The sequence below is a fragment of the Suricata suricatta genome, chromosome X (genome assembly GCF_006229205.1).
Source record: "Suricata suricatta isolate VVHF042 chromosome X, meerkat_22Aug2017_6uvM2_HiC, whole genome shotgun sequence".
NCBI lineage: Eukaryota > Metazoa > Chordata > Mammalia > Carnivora > Herpestidae > Suricata > Suricata suricatta.
The window spans coordinates 59,000,188-59,020,758 of record NC_043717.1 but is presented as its reverse complement, the minus strand read 5'-3'; positions in this window follow the sequence as shown (position 1 = coordinate 59,020,758).

Genomic DNA, 20,571 nt, shown 5'->3' with positions numbered 1-20,571 from the left:
GAAGGACCTTGATGGGCAATGGCTGGGTAGCAACTTGTCCCAAAAAAAATATTTGCGTGACTGCATAGCGGCAGATACTCAGAGTTTGGTAAATCACAACATACTGCTGGTGCCAGGTTTTGATGCACTCAGCTGACATTTTTGTTCCAATATCAGTAAACATGGCATCACTCTGGGGTCTACTGGGATTTTTGCCCATGGGGATGCTGCATCACCTCCACTGAATGCACTTCAAGCAGGGGAACTGCTTCTCCCTGTGTGGCACATGGGGCTCTCAGACTGCACTGCCTGCTCCTGGGGAATTACCCTGCTTCCTTGCCAGACTACTGACAGGCACTCAGCTGTGAAACTTCAGACACTCGTTGTGTGTCAGCATTTATATAAAACTAGTGGTATTGAAACCCTCCCGTTTTCCCCTGCCAACGGTTTTGGGGAAAAGATTCCTTGTCCAGTCTCCTATCAATGTTTTCAGTCTTTCTCTCTCTTTATCTGCAGCTACTTTCAGGGGAATGCTTTTCTTGTGCAATCCCAATGCACTGCACTCTCGCCCCCTTTCTCTTTCTCTCTCTGTCCCCTCTCTGCAAAAATGTCTCCCTATTCACAGCAACACTCCTGCTTTTCACTCCCCAGCTCATCTCTCTGCATCAGGTACCAGCCAAGATCCTCACTCATATTATGCAGAATGTTGTATTAATGCTAAGATCAATTTCCTAGGTGTCCAAAATAGTTTGATGCTGATCTAGCTGTGTTTCAGCGATGAGACAGGTTCAGGGTCCCCATACTACTCTGGTGTCTTAAATCCCTCCAGCCATATGACTCATATATATATATATATATATATATATATATATATATATATATACACACAAGAAAACTTAAAATAGGTGCTCAAACAAACAAAAAAAAACACATTACAAATATTCATAGCAGCATTATGCATAATATACAGAAAGTGGAAACCCAAATGTCTATCAACTGATTATGTTGTTATATCCATACCATGGATATTACTTGGCAATAAAAAAAAGAAGTACTAATGCAAACTACAACATAGATGAATCTCAAAAGCATGGTACTTAGAGGCAGCCAGTCAAAAAAGACCACATATTCTGTGATTCCATTTATATAAATGTTCAAAATAATTAAATCCATAGAGACAGAAAATAGCTCAGTGGTTGCATAAGGTAATGGGATATGGGCAGTGACTGCTAAGGCATACAGGGTTTATATGTTGTGTGATAAAATGTTCTAAACTTAAGTTATGGTGATGGCTGTGCAAGGTTAAGAATATATTAAAGAGGGACGCCTGGGTGGCTCAGTGGGTTAGGAGTCTGACTTCAGCTCAGGTCATGATCTCACAGCTTGTGGGTTCGAGCCCCATGTCGGGATCTGTGCTGACAGCTAGCTCAGAACCTGGAGCCTATCTTTGGATTCTGTGTCTCCCTCTCTCTCTGACCCTACCCTGCTCGCTCTCTCTCTCTCTCTCTCTCTCTCTCTCTCTCTCTCTCAAAAATAAACAAAACGTTAAAAAATATATACTAAAGAGAAAACATGGCAAGGAAGTAGGGGGTTCGTACTTCATTCCCGCCCACATCTTTCAAACAAAGAAGGGCTGAAGCCAAAGGACTCCAAACCCCAAGAGTCTGGGAGGAAAGAAGACGTGGTCTACTAGGAGGACAGCCTCATAGGTGCATGATTGTAAACTGGGGGTGATAAAAACAGGTCGGGACATGGAGGTGCAGAGGGGAAGGGTCCCCTTTTGAGGAGAGACAAAAGAAAGTGAAAGAACAGCTGGAAAAGCATAGGACTGCATCTGTACAAGAGAAAAACCTCAGCCCGGGATTGAGAGGGATCCTATCATACAATCCCTAACCACAGGGCTTTTGGAGAGAGATCCCATCTCTAACAGCTTTCCTTAGAAAGATTGCAGCAATTCTGTGCCAGGGGACAAAAGAAGTTCCCTTCAGGTTAGGTGGTACTCCAGCAGCACAGCTAGCATCAGGAGAAACTAGTCCCCTGCTGTGAAGTGCCAGGCTCACAGGATTACATTTCAAGTGACATCATTAATGTGCATGGAGTGAGAACTTGGAACTCAGCTTGGTGTGGGTATAGATGGCTCACCTTGACTGCACCAGGGGCACAGTGAGAAATGATCCAAAGGAATGAGTGGGGCATGTGGTCTGAGGAGAAGAGAAAGGGGTATCACTATTTTACTCCCCACAACCACCAAGGTGGGACCTCAAGGATCTGCCCTCAGGACCCACAGTGGAGGCAGGCAGGACCAGCCTACACCAAGCCACGCCCATCTGCACTGGGTAACTAATTTTTTTAAAGGACTAGATAGATGATGTATAATCAGACAACCCCTCCCACAAGACCAGCACTGTTGCATTGCTATGATTAATTCTAGATCAACTCTAGCTATTCAGATATATTCTCCCTTGTCTCATCCTTATTTCTCCCCTTCTCTGGGCTGGTTTTTCTGGTTGTAGATTTGCTTAAATAGACATATTTAATCCATTCTCATGATGCATGTGGAATAAGCAGACTATATAGTTTCTCTGGGTAACATCTTCGTTTCTTTGTCCTCATGTTCCAGATTCTCCTTTTTCACTCTCTGGATTAAGCCTTTTAGTCTCTTTGCTGGTCAATGTTCATTTTCTGTTTCTCCACACCCCTGTCATTTCTCTCTTTGTATATGCTCTTCCATCAGCACTGCCTCCACCCTGCTCTTTATCTGTAGCTGGTATTTCTGGTTTTATGCTTTTAGAATGTCCTTTGGGTTTGTTTGTTTGTTTGTTAGTTAGTTAGTTTGTTGTTTTTTTAAATACTTTTGTCAGATTATTGTTGGTTTGATTTGTTTGGTGTTTCTCTGTTTTTGTTCCCTGTTTATCTGTCTGTTTTACTTTCCATAGCTACTTCAAGGAAAAAACCAAGGTACACATAGGGACAGTCCAAAACATCCCTATGAGTAGGGAAATAAATTAACCAAAGTCACAGCAAGAGAGACCAAGGTACACCCTTCAAAAAATCCTTCCAGAACAGTCAAGGCCTGGACAGTGTATGAGCCTCCTTTAATGTAGCAGTACTCATAGGTGCAGAACATATTACAAGCTTTTAAAAGTTACAAAACACAGAAAGCTAGCCAAAGTCATGAAATGGAAGAACTCTCCTCTAAAGAAATTCCAGGTCACAGCTAAAGAATTGGTCAAAACAGATATAAGCAACAAAACTGAACAAGAATTTAGGACAATAGTCATAAAATGGTTTGCTGGGCTTGAAAAAGGCATAGAAGACAACAGAGGCACCATTGCTGCAAATAGCATAAAGCTTAAAAATAGCTGTGACGAGTTAAAAAAAATGTTATAAATGAGGTGCAAAATAAAACAGAGATGGCCACAGCATGGATTGAAGAGGCAGAGAGGAGAAAAAGTAAATTAGAAGATAAAATTCTACAAAAAGATGAGGCTGAGAAAAAGAGAGATTAAAATGATCCAGGAGCATGAAAGGAAAATTTGAGAAGTGAGTGATGCAATCAAATGGAACAATAGCCATATTCTAGTAATTCCAGAAGAAGAAGAGAGAGACAAAGGAGCTGAAGGGGTACTTGAACAAATCATAGCTGAGAACTTCTCAAACCTTGGGAAGGAAACAAACATTGAAATCCAAGAGGCACAGAGAATTCCCCTCAAATGTAATTTGAATTGATCTTCTTCATGACATATCATAGTGAAACTGGAAAATATAAGGATAAAGAGAGAATTCTGAAATCAACTAGGGATAAATGAGCCTTAACATACAAAGGTAGACATATCAGGGTGGCAGTAGACCTATCAACTGAAACTTGACAGGCCAGAAAGGAATGGCAGGAAATCTTCAATGTTTTGAACAGGAAAATATGCAGCCAATAATACTTCATCCAGCAAGCCTGTCATTCATAATAGAAGGAAAGATAAAGGTTTCACCCAAACAAACAAAAATTGAAGGAATTCATCACCACTAAGCCAGCCGTACAAGAGACCCAAAGGGTGACTCTATGAAGCAAATGTTTCAAGGAACATAAGGTACCAGAGTCACCAGTACCAGAATGAATCCTATAGAGGACACAATGCCTCTAATTCCATATTCTTCAAAAATAACACTGAATGTAAATGCTCCAATCCAATGACACAGTATAGCAGAATAGATAAAAAAAGATGCATATATTTGCTGTCTGCAAGAGACTTATTTTATTTTTTCTTTAATAGTCTATTGTCAAATTGGTTTCCATAACACCCAGTGGGCTTCCCCACAAGTGCCCTACTAGATGACCACCACCCCTTTCCCTCCCTCCCCCTTTAGCCCTCGGTTCCTTTTCAGTATTCAATAGTCTCTCATGATTTGGTCCCTCTCTCTCCCCCACTCTCTTTCCCCCTTCCCGTCCCTATGGTCCTCTGTTAGGTTACTACTGTTAGACCTGTGAGTGCAAATATATGGAATCTGTCCTTCTCTGCCTGACTTATTTCACTTAGCATGACACCCTTGAACTCCATCCACTTTGCTACAAATGGCCAGATCATTCGTTCTCATTGCCATGTAATATTCCAATGTATAGATAAACCATATCTTCTTGATCCATTCATCAGATGATGGACATTTAGGCTCTTTGCATAATTTGGTTATTGTAGAAAGTGCCGCTATGAACATTGGGGTACATGTGCTCATATGAATCAGCACTTCTGTATCCCTTGGATAAATTTCTAGCAGTGCTGTTGCTGGGTGATGGGGAAGTTCTACCGATAGTTTTTTGAGGAACCTCCATACTGATTTCCAGAGTGGCTGGACCAGTTTACATTCCCACCAAGAGTGGAGGAGGGTACCCGTTTCTCCACATCTTCATCAGTGTCTATAGTCTCTTGATTTGTTCAATTTAGCCACTCTCACTGGCGTGAGGTGGTATCTCAATGTGGTTTTCATTTGTATTTCCCTGATGCTGAATGATGCTGAGCAATGTTTCATGTGTCTCTTGACAATCTTGATGTCCTCTTTGGAGAAGTGTATGTTCATGTCTTCTGCCCATGTCTTCACTGGATTATTCATTTTTCAGGTGTGCAGTTTGGTGAGTTCCTTGTAGATTTTGGATAGGAACCCTATATCTGATATGTCATGGCAACTATCTTCCCATTCCATCAGTTGCCTATTAGTTTTCTAAGATAGTTTTCAAGATAAAAAGTGAAGCTTTTTATCTTGATGAGGTCCCAATAGTTCATTTTGGTTCTTGATTCCCTTGCCTTTGGGGATGGGTCCAGTAGGAAATTGCTGCAGTTGAGGTCAGGGAGGCTTTTTCCTACTTTCTCCTCGAGGGTTTTGATGGTTTCCTGTCTCACATTCAGGTCCTTCATCCATTTTGAGTTTATTTTTGTATATGGTGTAAGAAAGTGGTCTAGTTTCATTCTTCTGCATGTTGCTGTCCAGTTCTTCCAGCACAACTTGCTAAAGAGGCTGTCTTTTTTTTTCCATTGGATACTCTTTTCTGCTTTGTCAAAGGTTAATTGGACATACATTTGTGGACCAAGTTCTGAGTTGTCTGTTCTATTCCATTGGTTTATGTGTCTCTTTTTGTGCCAATACCATACTGTCTTGATGACAGCTTTGTAGTAGAAGCTAAGGTCTGGGATTGTGATGCCTCCCGTTTTGGTTTTCTTCAATATTACTTTTGCTATTTGAGGTCTTTTGCGGTTTCATACAGATTTTAGGATAGTTTGTTCTAACTTTAAGAAGAATGCTGGTGCAATTTTGATGGAGATTGCATTGAATGTGTAAATTGCTTTGGGTAGTAATTATATTTTCACAAAGTTTATTCTTCCTATCCATGAACCTGGAATATTTTTCCATTTCTTGGTGTCTTCTTCAATTTCGTTCATAAGTTTTCTATAATTTTCATCGTATAGATCTTTTACATCCTTGGTTAGGTTTATTCCTAGGTATTTTATGGTTTTTAGTGCAATTGTGAATGGGATCAGTTTCTTGATTTTTTCCCGTTGATTCATTATTGGTGTATAGAAATGCAAACGATTTCTGTAAGTTGATTTTGTACCCTGCAACTTTATTGAATTCATTGATCAGTTCAAGAAGGGTTCCGGTGGAGTCTATTGGGTTTTCCTTTTAGAGTATTCTTCTTTGCCGATTCTGATACCTTTTATTTACTTTTGTTGTCTGATTGCTGATGCTAGGACATCCAGCACTATGTTAAACAACAGTGGTGAGAGTGGGCACCCCTACTGTGTTCCTGATCTCAGGGAGAAAGTTGTTTTTCCCCATTGAGCATGATATTAGCTGAGGGCTTTTTATAAATTACTTTTATTATGTTTAAGTAAGTTCCTTATATTCTGACTTCCTCAAGGGTTTTTATTAAGACAGGATGCTGTAATTTGTCAAATCCTTTTTCTGTATTTATTGACAGGATTACATGGTTTTTATCTTTTATTTTGTTAATGTGATGCATCACATTGATATATTTTCGAATATTGAACCAGCCCTATAACCCAGGAATGAATCTCACTTAATCATGTTCGGTAATTCTTTTTAGACCTGATGACACCTTCAGATTGAAAGTGAGCAGATGGAGAAATATCTATATTTCTCCTGGAAGTCAAAAGAAATCTGGATGCCATACTTATATCTGACAAACTGGACTTCAAAGTAAAGAAAGTAGCAAGACATGAAGAAGGGCATTATATCATAATTACAGGCTCTATCCATCAGGAAGAGCTAACAATTATAAATATCTATTCACCAAATTTGTGGCACCTAAATATATAAAACAATTCATCACAAATATAAGAAATCTTATCAATAATAATGTGCTAATTTCAGGGAACTTTAATACTCCACTTACACCAATGAATAGTTCAAATAGACAGATAATCACTAAAGAAACAATGGCTCTGAATGACACATTGGACTGATTGGACTTGTCAGATATATTTAAAACTCGTTATCCTGAATCTACGGAACTCACTTTCTTCTTGAGTGCACATGGAAAATTTTCCAAGATATATCACATACTGGGTCACAAAGAATCCCTCAATAAATATAAAAGAAATGGGGTCACACTGTGCACACTTTGAGATCACAATTCTATGAAACGTGAAATCAACCACAGGAAAAAGTCTGGAAAATCTCCAAATCATGGACATTAAATAACACCCTACTAAAGAATGAATGGGTCAACCAGGCAACTACAGAAGAAATTAAGAAATATATATGGAAACAAATGAAAACAAAAATGAAACAATCACAGCAAAGGCAATCATAAGAAGAAAATACATTGCAATTCAGGCCTATCTCAAGAAACTAAAAGAATCCCAAATATAAAACCTAACAGCACACCTCAAGGAAGTAGAACCAGATCAATAAGAACACCACAAACCCAACGGAAGAAGAGAAATAATGAGGATCAGGGCAGAAATAAACAATATAGAATAAAAATCAGTTGAACAGATTAATAAAAATTGTTTTTGAAAAAATAAACAAAATTGAGAAACCTCTAGCTAGGCTTCTCAAAAAGAAAAGAGAAAGTATCAAAATAGATAAAATCACAAATGAAAATGTGTTTATTACAACCAATCCCTCAGAAATACAAGCAACTCTCAGGAAATGTGAAAAATTATATGCCAACAAACTGGACAACTTAGAAAAAATGGACAAATTCCTAAACACCCCCACACAACCAAAGCTCAAATGGGAAGAAATAGAAAATCTGAACAGAATTTTCAGTGAAGAAATTGAATCAGTTATCAAGTATCTCCCAACAAATAAGAGCCCTGGACCATATGGCTTCCCTGGGGAATTCTACCAGAAATTTAAATCAGAATTAAATCAGAATTAATACCCATTCTTCTCAAGCTATTAAAAAGAAATGGAAGGGAAATTCTGGACTCATTCTACAAAGCCAGCATCACTTTCATTCCCAAACTAGCCAGAGACCAAGCAAAAAAAGAGAACTACAGGCCAATATCCCTAATGAATACAGATGAAAATATCCTCAACAAGATACTAGCAAATTATATTCAACAGCACATAAAAAGAATTATCCACCATGGTCAAGTGAGATTCATTCCTGAGTTGCAGGGCTGGTTCACTATTCGCAACTCAATCAGTGTAATGCATCACATTAAAAAAAGAAAAGGTAAGAACTGTAATATCCTGTCAATACATGCATAAAATATATTTGAAAAATACAGCATTTTTTTCTTAATAAAAACCCTCAAGAAAGCTGGGATAGAAAGAGCTTAATTAAATCTCATAAGAGTCTTGTATGAAAAGTCCATAACTTACATCATCTTCAATGGAGAAACACAAAGCTTTCCCCCTGAGATCAGGAAAATGACAGGGATTTCCACTCTCACCATTGTTGTTTAACATAGTACTGGAAGTCATAGCATCAGCAATCAGACAATAAAAGGAAATAAAAGGAATCAGAATTGGTAATGATGAAGTCAAACTTTCAGTTTTCACAGATGACATGATCCTCTACATGTAAAACCTGACAGATTCCACCAAAAGTCTGCTAGAACTGATACATGAATTCAGCAATGTCGCAGGATACAAAATCAACATACAAAAGCCGGTTGCATTTTTATACACCAATAATGAAGCAACAGAAATGGAAATAAGGATCCCATTTACATTGCACCAGAAACATAAAATACCCAGGAATAAACTTAACCAAAGATTTAAAAGATATGTATGCTGAAAACTATAGAAAACTTATGAAGGAAATTGAAGAAGTCACAAAGAAATGGGAAAATATTCCACTCTCATGGATTGGATAAATAAATATTGTCAAAACGACAATACTGCCAAAGTAATCAATATATTCATTGCAATCCCAACCAAATTGCACCACCACTGTTTTCAAAGACAGAACAAACTATCCTAAAATTTTATGGTATCACAAAGACCCCAAATAGCCAAACTAATATTGAAGAAGAAAACCAAAACCAGAGGTATCACAGTCCCAGATTTTAGCTTCTACTACAAAACTGTCGTCGTCAAGACAGCATGGTATTGACACAAAAACAGACACATAGACCAATGGAGTAGAATATAGAACCCAGAATAATACCCACAAGTGTATGGCCAACTAATCTTTGACAAAACAGCAAAGAGTATCCAATGGAAAAAAGACAGTCTCTTTAATGAATGTTGCTTGGATACCTAGACAACAACATGCAGAAGAATGAAACTAGACCACTTTCTTACACCATACACAAAAATAAACTCAAAATGAATGAAGGACCTGAATATGAGACAGGAAACCAGCAAAACTCTGAACGAGTAAACAGGAAACAACCTCTTTGACATCAGCCGCAGTGATTTCTTCGTGGACACATCTCCAAAGGCAAGGGAATCAAGGGAAAAAATAAACTATTTGGACCTCATCAAGATAAAAAGCTTCTGCTTTACAAGGGAAATAATCAATAAAACCACTAGGCAACTCATGGCATGGAAAAAGATAGTTGCAAATGACATATCAGATAAAGAGGTAGTATCCAAATCTATGAGGAACACCCCAGACTCCACACCAAAAAAAAAAAATGAGTAATCCAGTGAAGAAATGAGTGAAGACACGAATAGACACTTCTCCAAATAGGACATCCAGATGGCCAACAGATATATGAAATGATGCTCAGCGTCACTCATCATCAGGGAAATACAAATCAAAACTACACTGAGATACCACCTCAAGCCAGTCAGAGTGGCTAAAATGAACAAATAAGGAGACCACTGATGCTGGCAAGGATGTGGAGAAACAGGCACCTTCTTAAACTGTTTGTGGGAAGGCAAACTAGTCCAGCCTCTTGGAAAGAGTATGGAGGTTCCTTAAAAAATTTACAATAGAAATCCCTTTATGACCTAGCAACAGCACTGCTAGGAATTTACCCAAGAAATACATGAGTGCTGATACATAGGGAAACATGTACCCCAATGTTCATAGCATCACTTTCAACAATAGCCAAATCATATAAAAAGCCTAAATATACACCAACTGACGAATGGATTAAGAAGATATGTTTTATATATCCAACGTAATACTACACGGCAACAAGTAAGAATGAATTCTGGCCATTTGTAGCAACGTGGATGGAACTTGAGTGCATTATGCTAAGTGAAAAACATCAGCCAGGGAGGCAGATACATTATGTTTTCACTCATATGTGTAACAGGAGAAACTTAACAGAGGACAATAAGGGAGGGGAAGGGGAAATAGTTAAAGAGAGGGAGGGAGGCAAAACATAATATACTCTTAAATACTGAGAATTAACTGAGGTTTTATGGGGGTGGGGGAGAGGGTAAAATGGGTGATGGACATGGAGAAGGGCACTTTTTGGCATGAGTACTGGGTGTTATACGAAAACCAAATTGACAATAAACTATTTTTTTAAAAAGTGTATATTAAAATCCATTGAATTGTCCACTTTAAATGGGGGAATCTCCTGTATGTGAGTTATATATTAATCAAGATGTTTAAATGTAATTATAATCAAATAATACTTACATTAACAGTATGGTTAATTTTTAAGCAGAAACTCAAAATTTTGTTAAATAAGGGACAGAGAGCTGATAATATTTAAGGATGAGGTTGGTTTGGTGAGGGACAGAATATCATAAGTCTCGAATGAAAACATACTTCACTATTAATCAGTCTTACTAGAATTCTTCAAAAGAAATATTTATTTTAAATGAAAAAAATGCAGTCAATGTCAATCTTTCTGAATTTTCACCACCAACATTGGGGTAGCAAAATCAATGTGTGCCTTCCCTTTTCCTTTTGCTAAATGAATGGAGTATGAAACATGAAACATGACTTCATAAAATTCTCTGAATTTATACTTTCCCAAGCAAGTAAATAACAATCTTTTTCAAAATTATATTTCCACATAAAACCTGATGGACATAACAAATATATACAGAACGTTTCATCCAAAAACCAACAAAACAACAACAGAATAAACATTTCCAAGTGCACGTGGAACATTCTTCAGAACACATCACATATTCGGCCATAAAAAAGGTCTCAATAAATTAAAAATAATTTTAAATCATACCATGCATCTTTTCTGACCATAATTGTATGAAATTAAAAATAAATCACAAGAAAAAAATTAGGAAAAGTAAAACATGTGGTGCCTAAACAACATGATACTAACCAACCTTATACTAAACAACCAGTGGGTCAATGAAGCTGTCAAAGAATAAATAAAAAGAACAACATGGGAACAAATGAAAAATGAAAGCACAATGGTACAAAATCTCTGTGACACAGGAAAAGAAGTTTAAATATGTCTATTTCAAGAAACAAGAATAAACTGAAATAAACAATCTAACCTTAGGCCTTAGGAACTAGAATACAAAGAAAAAAAAAGGCCAAGGTCAGTAGAAGAATGGGAATAATACAGACCACAGCAGAAATAAATAACAAAAAGAATAAAAAGGAAAAAACATATACTAAATCAGGAAAAAACAGAAATTCTGAACAATCTGATTATAAATAATGAAATCAAATTGGTAATCAAAAAACAACCAAAAAATAAAAGACTAGGAACAGACGGATTCACAAGTGAATTATACCAGACATTTAAAGAAGAATTAATACCTATTCTCCTCAAACTATTCCAAAAACAGAAGGAATACATCCAAATACAATTTACTAGGCTATAATTAGTATAACAAAACCAGAAAATGACACTACAAAAAAACCCAAAAAGACAAAAAAAAAAAAAAAACAGAACTATAACCAATACGCTTGATGGACATAGATGCAAAAATCCTCAGCAAAATATTAGCAAATCACATAGAAAAATACATTAAAAATACCATTCACCATGATTAAGTGGGATTTATTCCCACAATACAAGGATGGTTCAAAATTTGCAAATTACTCAACATCATATACCATATCAACAAAACAAAGGATAAAAATAATACTGTCATGTCAATAGATGCAGAGAAAGCATTTGACAAGATTCAACATTCATTCATAATAAAAACTTTCAATAAAATGGAATTAAAGGTATCATCTCAGGATGATAGAGGCCATATATGGAAAGCCCACAACTAATCTCAACCTCAATGGTGAAAGACTGAGAGGTTTCCCTTTAAGGTCAGGAGCAGGAAAAGAATGTCCACTCTTGCCACTTCTATTCAACATACTTTTGGAAATCCTACCCACAGTATGTAGACAAGAAAAATAAATTACAACCACACTGGTAAAGAAGAATTTAAACTTTCACTATTTGCAGATGACATGATAATATACACAGAAAATCCTAAGGACTTTACCAAAAATACTACTAAAATAAATGAATTCAGTAAACTGGCAGGATACAAAATTAATACCTAGATGTCAGTAGTGTTTGTGTAGACTAACAACAAAGTCACAGAAAGATAAATTTTCTTTGCATTTATTTCTTTATGCTTCACAACAAACTACTTTTTTTAAATTTTAGTTAGCCAATATAGTGCAATACTGGTTTCAGCGGTAAAATTCAGTGATTCATTACTTACAACACCCAGTGCTCATCACAAGTGCCCTCCTTAATACCTGTTATACATCTAAGTCCATCCCCCACCTGCCTAGCTCCCTAAATGCTCAGTATCTTCTATTATTAAGAGTCTCCTTTGGTTTGTTTCTATCTCTCCTACTCACCACTCCCTCACTTCCCATCTGTTCATGATTGGTTTTTTTAAATTACACATATGAATGAAGTCATATGGTATTTGTCTTTCTCTGTTGACTTCTCTCGCTTAGCATAACACCTTGTAGCTTCATCCTCATCATTGTAAATGTCAGGATTTCATTCTTTTTGATGGCTAAGTTATATTCCATTTTATATGTGTACCACATCTTCTTTATCAATTTATCTGTCAACGGATATTTGGGCTTTCTCTATAGTTTGACTATTAACGATAATGGTGCTATAAACATGGAGGTTCATGTGCCACTTCACACCTCTATGTTTATATCCTTTCAGTAAATACCTAATAGATGGATCATAGAGTAGTGCTATTTTTGTTTTTTTTAGGAACTTCCATACTGTTCCAAACTGGTGGTACCATTTTGCATTCCCAACAACTATGTAAGAGGGTTCCCCATTCTCTGCATCCTTGTCTATACCTGTTTCTTGTGTTGTTAATTTTAGCCATTCTGACAAGTGTGAAGCGGTATCTCATTGCAGTTTTGATTTGTATTTCCCTGATGAATGGATCAAAATGGTGTGATATATATATATATATATACACACACACACAATGGAGTATTAGATGACAATGAGAAAGAATGAAATCTGACCATTTGTAGCAAAGTGGGTGGACCTCGAGGGTGTCATGTTAAGCAAAATAAGTCAGGCAGAGGACAGATACCGTATGTTTGCACTCATAGGTCTAATAGGAGAAACCTAACAGAGGACCATGGGGAGGGAAAGGGGGAAAAAGAGTTGGGGAGAGGGAGGGATGCAAAACCTGAGGGACTATTGAATACTGAAACCGAACCGAGTGTTGAAGGGGGAGGGGGAGGGGGAGGCAGAAAGGAAGAGGTGGTAATGGAGGAGTGCACTTGTGGGGAAGAGCATTGGGTGTTATATGGAAACCAATTTGACAATAAACGATTTAAAAAAAAGTAATGGTAAGAGTGGACATCCTTGTCTTATTCCTGACTGTAGGTGAAAGTATCTTGGCTTTTCCCTATTGAAAATGATATGGCCTTTGGGTCTTTTTTTTTTTTTTCTTTTTAACCACTGCTGCTTTCAGGATTCTTTCCTCAACTATGTAATTTGTGAATTTAACTATGATGTTTCTTCATGATAATTGGCTTTTGTTGACTTTATTGGGAGCTCTCTGTGCTCCTTGGATTTTGATATCTGTGTCTTTCCCCAGATTAGGGAAGTTTTTAGCCATATTATGTTTGAATAAACTTTCTGCTCCTTTTTCTCTTTCTTCATCTTCTGGGATACTATGATATGAAAGTTATTACATTTTAATAAGTCACTGAGTTCCTAGATCTGCCTTCGTGATTCATGACCTTTCTTTCCCTGTACAGAAGGATAAATTTTAAAAATACAGTTTACAAATTATCCAGAAAGAATAAAATACCTAGAAATAAACTTAACTAAAGAGGTGAAATATTTATATTCTGAAAATTATAAAACACTGATAAAAGAAACTGATGATGATAGAAATAAATAGATATCCCATGCTCGTGGGTTGGAAATATTAATATTATCAAAATATCCATACTACCTAAGGAATCTACACATTCAATAATCTCTCTCTTAAAATACCAATAGCAGTTTTCACTAAACTAGAACAAATAATACTAAAATTTGTGTGGAATCACAGACGCTGAAATAGTGAAAGCATTCATGAGACAAAATCAAGTTGGGGGTATCAGAATTCCAGAGTTCAAGGTCTGTTACAAAGCTGTAGTAACCAAAGCAGTGTGGTACTGACACAAAAATATATACATAGATTGTTAGAACAGAATAGAGATCCCAGAAACCAACTCACATTTATATGGTCAATTAATCTATGACAAAGGAGGCAAGAATAAACAATGGGGGAATTGACAGTCATTTCAAAAAATCATTCTGAGAAAATTATACAGCTACTTGCAAAAGAATGAAATTTGACTACTTTCTAATACCATATACAAAAATAAACTAAAAGTCAATTAACGGCCTAAATATGAGTCCAGAAAGCATAGAAATTCTAGATGAGAACACACACAGGCAGTAATTTTTTTGATACTAGCCATAGCAACATTTTTCTAGATATATCCCCTAAGGAAGGGCAACAAAGGCAAAAAAAAATCTATTGGGATTACATCAAAATAAAAAACTTTTGTACAATGAAGGTAACCATCAAGGAATCAAAAAGACAATCTACTGAACACAAGATATTTGCATAGATGATAAGGGGTTAATATCCAAAATATACAGAGAACTCATACAACTCAACACCAAAATAGCAAACAATCCAATCAAAAAATGGGCAGAGGACCTGAATAAATATTTTTGGAAAAGAGATACAGACACATCAAAAGATATTCAACATCAGTAATAATGAGGGAAATGCAAATCAAAACCACAGTGAGATATCATTTACACCTGTTGGAATGGCTAAATCAAAAAGACAGGAAACAACAAGTGTTGATGAGGATGTGGGGAATAAAGAACTTTTTGCATTGTTGGTGAAAATATAAATTGGTAAAGCCACTGTGGAAAACAACATGAGAATTCCTCAAAAAGTAAAAATAGAGGGACCCCTGGGTGGCTCAGTTGGTTAAACAGCTGACCCTTGATGTTGGCTCAGGTTATGATGTCATCGTTCAAGAGTTCGAACCCCACCTCAGGCTCTGACTTGGCAGTATAGAGCCTACGTGGGATTCTCTCTCTGTCCCTCTCTCTCTGTCCTTCCCTCCCACCAAGACATGCATACATGCATGCTCTCTCTCTCTCAAAATAAACAAATAAACTTAAAACAATTTAAGAATAGAAATTACCACATGATCCAATAATTCCACTATTAGGTATTTACCCAGGGACAACAAAAATACCAACTCAAAAAGATATATGCACCCTTAAGATTTTTACAGAATTATTTACATTAGCCAAGGCATGGAAGCATCCTATGTGTCCACCAATAGACAAACGAATATGGAAAATATGGTATATATATATATATATATATATATATATATATATACACACACACACACATATATATATACATACATACAGATATATACATACACACCATATACATACAGATATACACACAATATATATATACATACAGATATATACACACAATATATATATACATACAGATATATACATACATATCATATACATACAGATATACACACAATATTACAGAACCAAAAAAAAAGGATGAAATTTTGCTATTTGAGACAATATGGGTGGACCTAAAGGGTATTATGCTAAGTGAAACAAGTCAGATGAGAAATACAACTATCATATGATTCCACTCATAAATGAAATCTAAAAAAAGAAAGAATAAATGTTGGTGTTGGGCAAAATGGGTAAGGAAAAGAGGGCGATACAGGTCTCCAGTTATGGAATGAGTAAGTCATAGGAATAAAAAGCAGAGCATAAGGAATAGTCAATGATATTACAATAGCAATGTAATGGCACAGACGGAAGCTGTACTTGTGGTGAACATAGCATAATGTATAAACTTGTCAAATCACTAAGTTGTATACCTGAGTATAATGTACCATTGTGTGTCAACTGTAATGACATTAAAATAAACAAACAAAAGAAGGAAATCATAAGGAAGAGAAAAAAGTTTATTTAAAATTCTATCTCCCCCTCCACTGAGATTCGCAAATAAATGTTGACATTCAGCAATATGATCAATATCAAATTTGCATTGTTTGGTGAAAATGGAGATCTTTCTTAAAGTTTGATATTCTTAATGGTAAATGAGCTATAAAATGGAAAATAAATCAGCAGGTCTGATTCACAAAAAAAGGTACCAAAAATAATATAACAAGTAGCAAGGGTTATATTTTCAAGGCAGATTTTGCGAAAACTCTTTATAAATCTCACCTCAATATTCAGAACTTTGTGGGAGAAGAAGATGGGAAGGGGGGTGATGGGTATGGAGGAGGGGATGAACATTAGGTGTTATATGGAAACCAAGTTGACAATAAAGCATAAAAGCAAAAAATTACAAAATTAAAATGGCAACAATAATGAATACTCTCAAATATTATTTTAAAGATTTAATAAGAAAAAATATTCAGAACTTCACTTCCTTTTCTTGTATCTACTTTTATCTGCTAGCATATAGTGCTAAATGACACTGACAAAATGAAAGATTTAAACTTAGGAAGATTCAATCCATTTATCTATCTATCTATCTATCATCTATTTATCTATCTATCTATCTATCTATCTATCTATCTATCTATCTATAGTAAGGTACAGCGTAGTAGATATAAACATCTCAAATATGTCATTTCTTTTTGAAGGATTCTGATTGTGACGGTTTTTTTTAGATAGTGTTATGCTTTTATTTCTTTTAATAAATAGTTTATTGTCAAATTGGTTTCCATACAACACCCAGTGCTCTTCCCCACAAGTGCCCTCCTCCATCCCCACCACCCCTTTCCCCCTCCCCCTTTCCCTTCAACCCTCAGTTCATTTTCAGCATTCAACAGTCTCTCAAGTTTTGCATCCCTCACTCTCCCCAGCTCTCTTTCCCCCTTCCCCTCCCCCTGGTCCTCCATCAGGTTTCTCCTGCTTTCCTACCAGATCTATGAGTGCAAACATATGGTTTCTGTCCTTCTCTGCCTGACTTATTTTCACTTCATTTGAGGGATGCTTCAGGTTGCTTTTACACCAGAAACCTCTGCCATATCCAGAGCCCAGGATGCAACCAGGGAGTCAAGGGTAATCTTTGAGGTAATGTACCTTCTCTATTTTCTCTCTTCTGTCATCAAGGACTCTCCCTTGGAATGCCTTTTAGCCCAATGGAAACAATTCAAATTACAATATTTAGGAAAGGACTGATCTCCTGTAACACTGCATGGCCTTTGTAGGACCTAGCAGTTAGATCTCTTCTGCAGGAAACAGGGCAAATAGAAAAAGGTCTCCTAAGTACAGACCTTCATGGCTCTAAATCAGGACCTGGACCTAAAGGTCTCTTATCCAAAGAGGCTTCCACCAAATAAACTCAGGCTGCTGGAGGAAACACAGGCCATCCATAATGAAGAGGATGCTGACTATCCCTCTCACTGTTCCTAATAGTGAAGACTTCTCCCTCATTAATATACTGGGTAATGGCTCTAATTGGAGCCAACTGGTTAGTCTATCCCAGGACAGGGACTTTAAGGAATATTCCCAAGCAGAGCAGCCGTCAAAACTCCCTTTGTCTTAAGGAAATTCCCTGTCTTCTCTGACCTGACATGGACTGCCTAATTCCACTAGTTGGTGGAAAACAAAAAACAAGGCATCTACTCCTCTGTCCAAGCTGACAAGATGTTGAACTGGGAACCCTTTCTCTACCTGCTGGCAGTATTTCATGTCTTCTGCCTCCTCCTGTTTCTGCACCACCTCATGTGCAGCCTGCAAATTTGATTCTATACCATCCTCAGTGCCACCCCAGGCACCGTTGACTCTTTCCTTCTGTCTAGGAGCAAAGAGAACCCACTTGGACTGCCCATTCAGATTTCCCCACCAGTGTCTCAGGTGAAAATTTACAATGGGGAAGAGATTGTCTTTTAAGTGGATGCAGATGGCACATATTCTGTGTTTAAGTTTGTTGGTTAATTAAAATATACATATCTTTAAAGTTATCAACAATAAATATAAAACTAAATACATTCACTATCAACGATAAATATAAAACTCTTATTCTTCCTAGGTTTATTGTATCTATTAAAATTTATTAGCAAAAAGATGACTTCAAATGATACTTAATACTGTCTGAAAATTTTCACTGGTAGTTATTAAGATAGCTTTCAGTCTTTGGTAACCTAAAACCTTAAAGTGTTGCTTGCATGATAATTGGGATTGAATTTATTTGACATCCAGGCTTTTCTAAACAGTATGGAGTGCTACATCATTGATTACTAAACATAAGGTTTATCTGCTTTTAACTAACTTCTTACTGAAGAGAATCTAAGGATATTTGGGTCTTTTGGAAAGTATGTTTTGTGCTCTATAACTTTCTTTCTAAAATTTTTAAATGTTTTTTTTATTTTTATTTTTGAGAGAGAGACTGACAGATGGTGAGTGGGGAAGGGGCAGAGAGAGAGGAAGACACAGAGTCTGAAACAGGCTCCAGGCTCCAAGCTGTCACCACAGAGCCCGACACTGGACTCGAACACAAACTGTGAGATCATGACTTGAGCCGAAGTCGGAAGCTCAACTGACTGAGCCACCCAGGTGCCGCATATCTTTCTAAGGTTTTAACAAACTTCTTAAGATTTAAATCATAAGTTAATTCTTTTTTACCAATTATGTATGTTAAGTTACTCTGGAAGCACTGTCAAACAAATATAAGCCTTAGGTTACGTTTGAGTAAATGCTATAACTGTTCATATATATGAAATATGAATGCAATTTCTAACGTTTTGATATGTCTTGATATGAGATCATCACTTAATATTCTGATTATTTAAATGTTGTGTGCTACAGAAATAACTGAATTTCCTTGTCAACTGCATTATAAGGAACTCTCATAAGACCTTTAATCATGTCCCTTTTTGAGTCTTTTTGTAAAACTATGGTCTTATGACTCTTGTTTGAAAGATTTCTGGTTCTTTAATGTTTGCTCTTTGAGATTAAGGGAATTTTTTCTCAAGACACCCATGATATACAATAATAGGATAGAATATTCCTCTGTAAACAAATTAAAGCATTTAACTTTTTCTCTCTACCTAAACCCTCTAAAATTCACAAACTCTCAATGAGTGCTCTTTCTTCCATGGCAATTACAGTTATTTGCATAAATTCAATGAGAATCTTTTCCTTGTGACAGGACACAATTGGAAACATTGGTTATTTTACCAAGGCTTTGACTGGAATGTCCGGTTTGAGAGGCATGCCTAGACTCAGATAAGACCATACAGTTTTAAGGAACTAAGATTGACTTTATGAAGCATGATGCCAGTAAAGCCCCTTGGAAATCTTGGCCTGATACCTTGCTTATATAGTTCCTAGCTGCCTTACATGTTGAGTAAAGAATGTCACTTCCTGGCAGGTGCAGGAAACTCAGGATACTTTGAGGACCTAGTGAAGAGGAATTTGCTCAAATCTACAGGTATTGCAGACATGTCTGATGGCAATACATGGCTTGGCTTCTGGCCTCAGGAGCTACTAAACATTCAATCTAGATTCCTTATAAAAAATTCCAGTAAAGCAAATTTTAAAAGATCTGTATGATCAATCACTACTCTTGCTGAGCTTATGTAAATAATTAGGCCAAGTTTGTTAAAACTGGACTTGTTTTACAAATGACTTAGCCTTGATTTGGCTATCTCTGAAAATTAGTGTTACTAGAGAGAAAAATTATTTTGATAATGCACTGTCTGGATGTTAAACTATCAGTCTTTAAATGTTGTTTGTCTAAGCTAGACAACTTCAGAGATATTGTCACAATACCACAGATATGGACAATCTTCTTGTTTGTTATTCTGTGGGAATACTAACAGGACCCCATGAGTTTGTGATTATTTAAAAAAATAGAAAATGGGATGGATTTCCCCAACAATTATATGAACAGACTATAGTGCTTTATTAAATTATTTACTTGACCCCGGGGTTAATTCATACTTGTCTAAATGAACATACAAGTCATAGCCTCCCTAAATCTTATCTGTAGTTATGAGAAACCCATCCCATATAAAATAAAGAAATATGGTTTATTAAAGGGTTGGAAGTCTAATATAGGCAGGGGATTTAACTCCAAAATGGAAGGGGCCCTACTGAGTCATACTATTGACTTTCACTGTAGTTAAATTAGAAGGCCATTACTCATGGACTCCTATATCAAAAA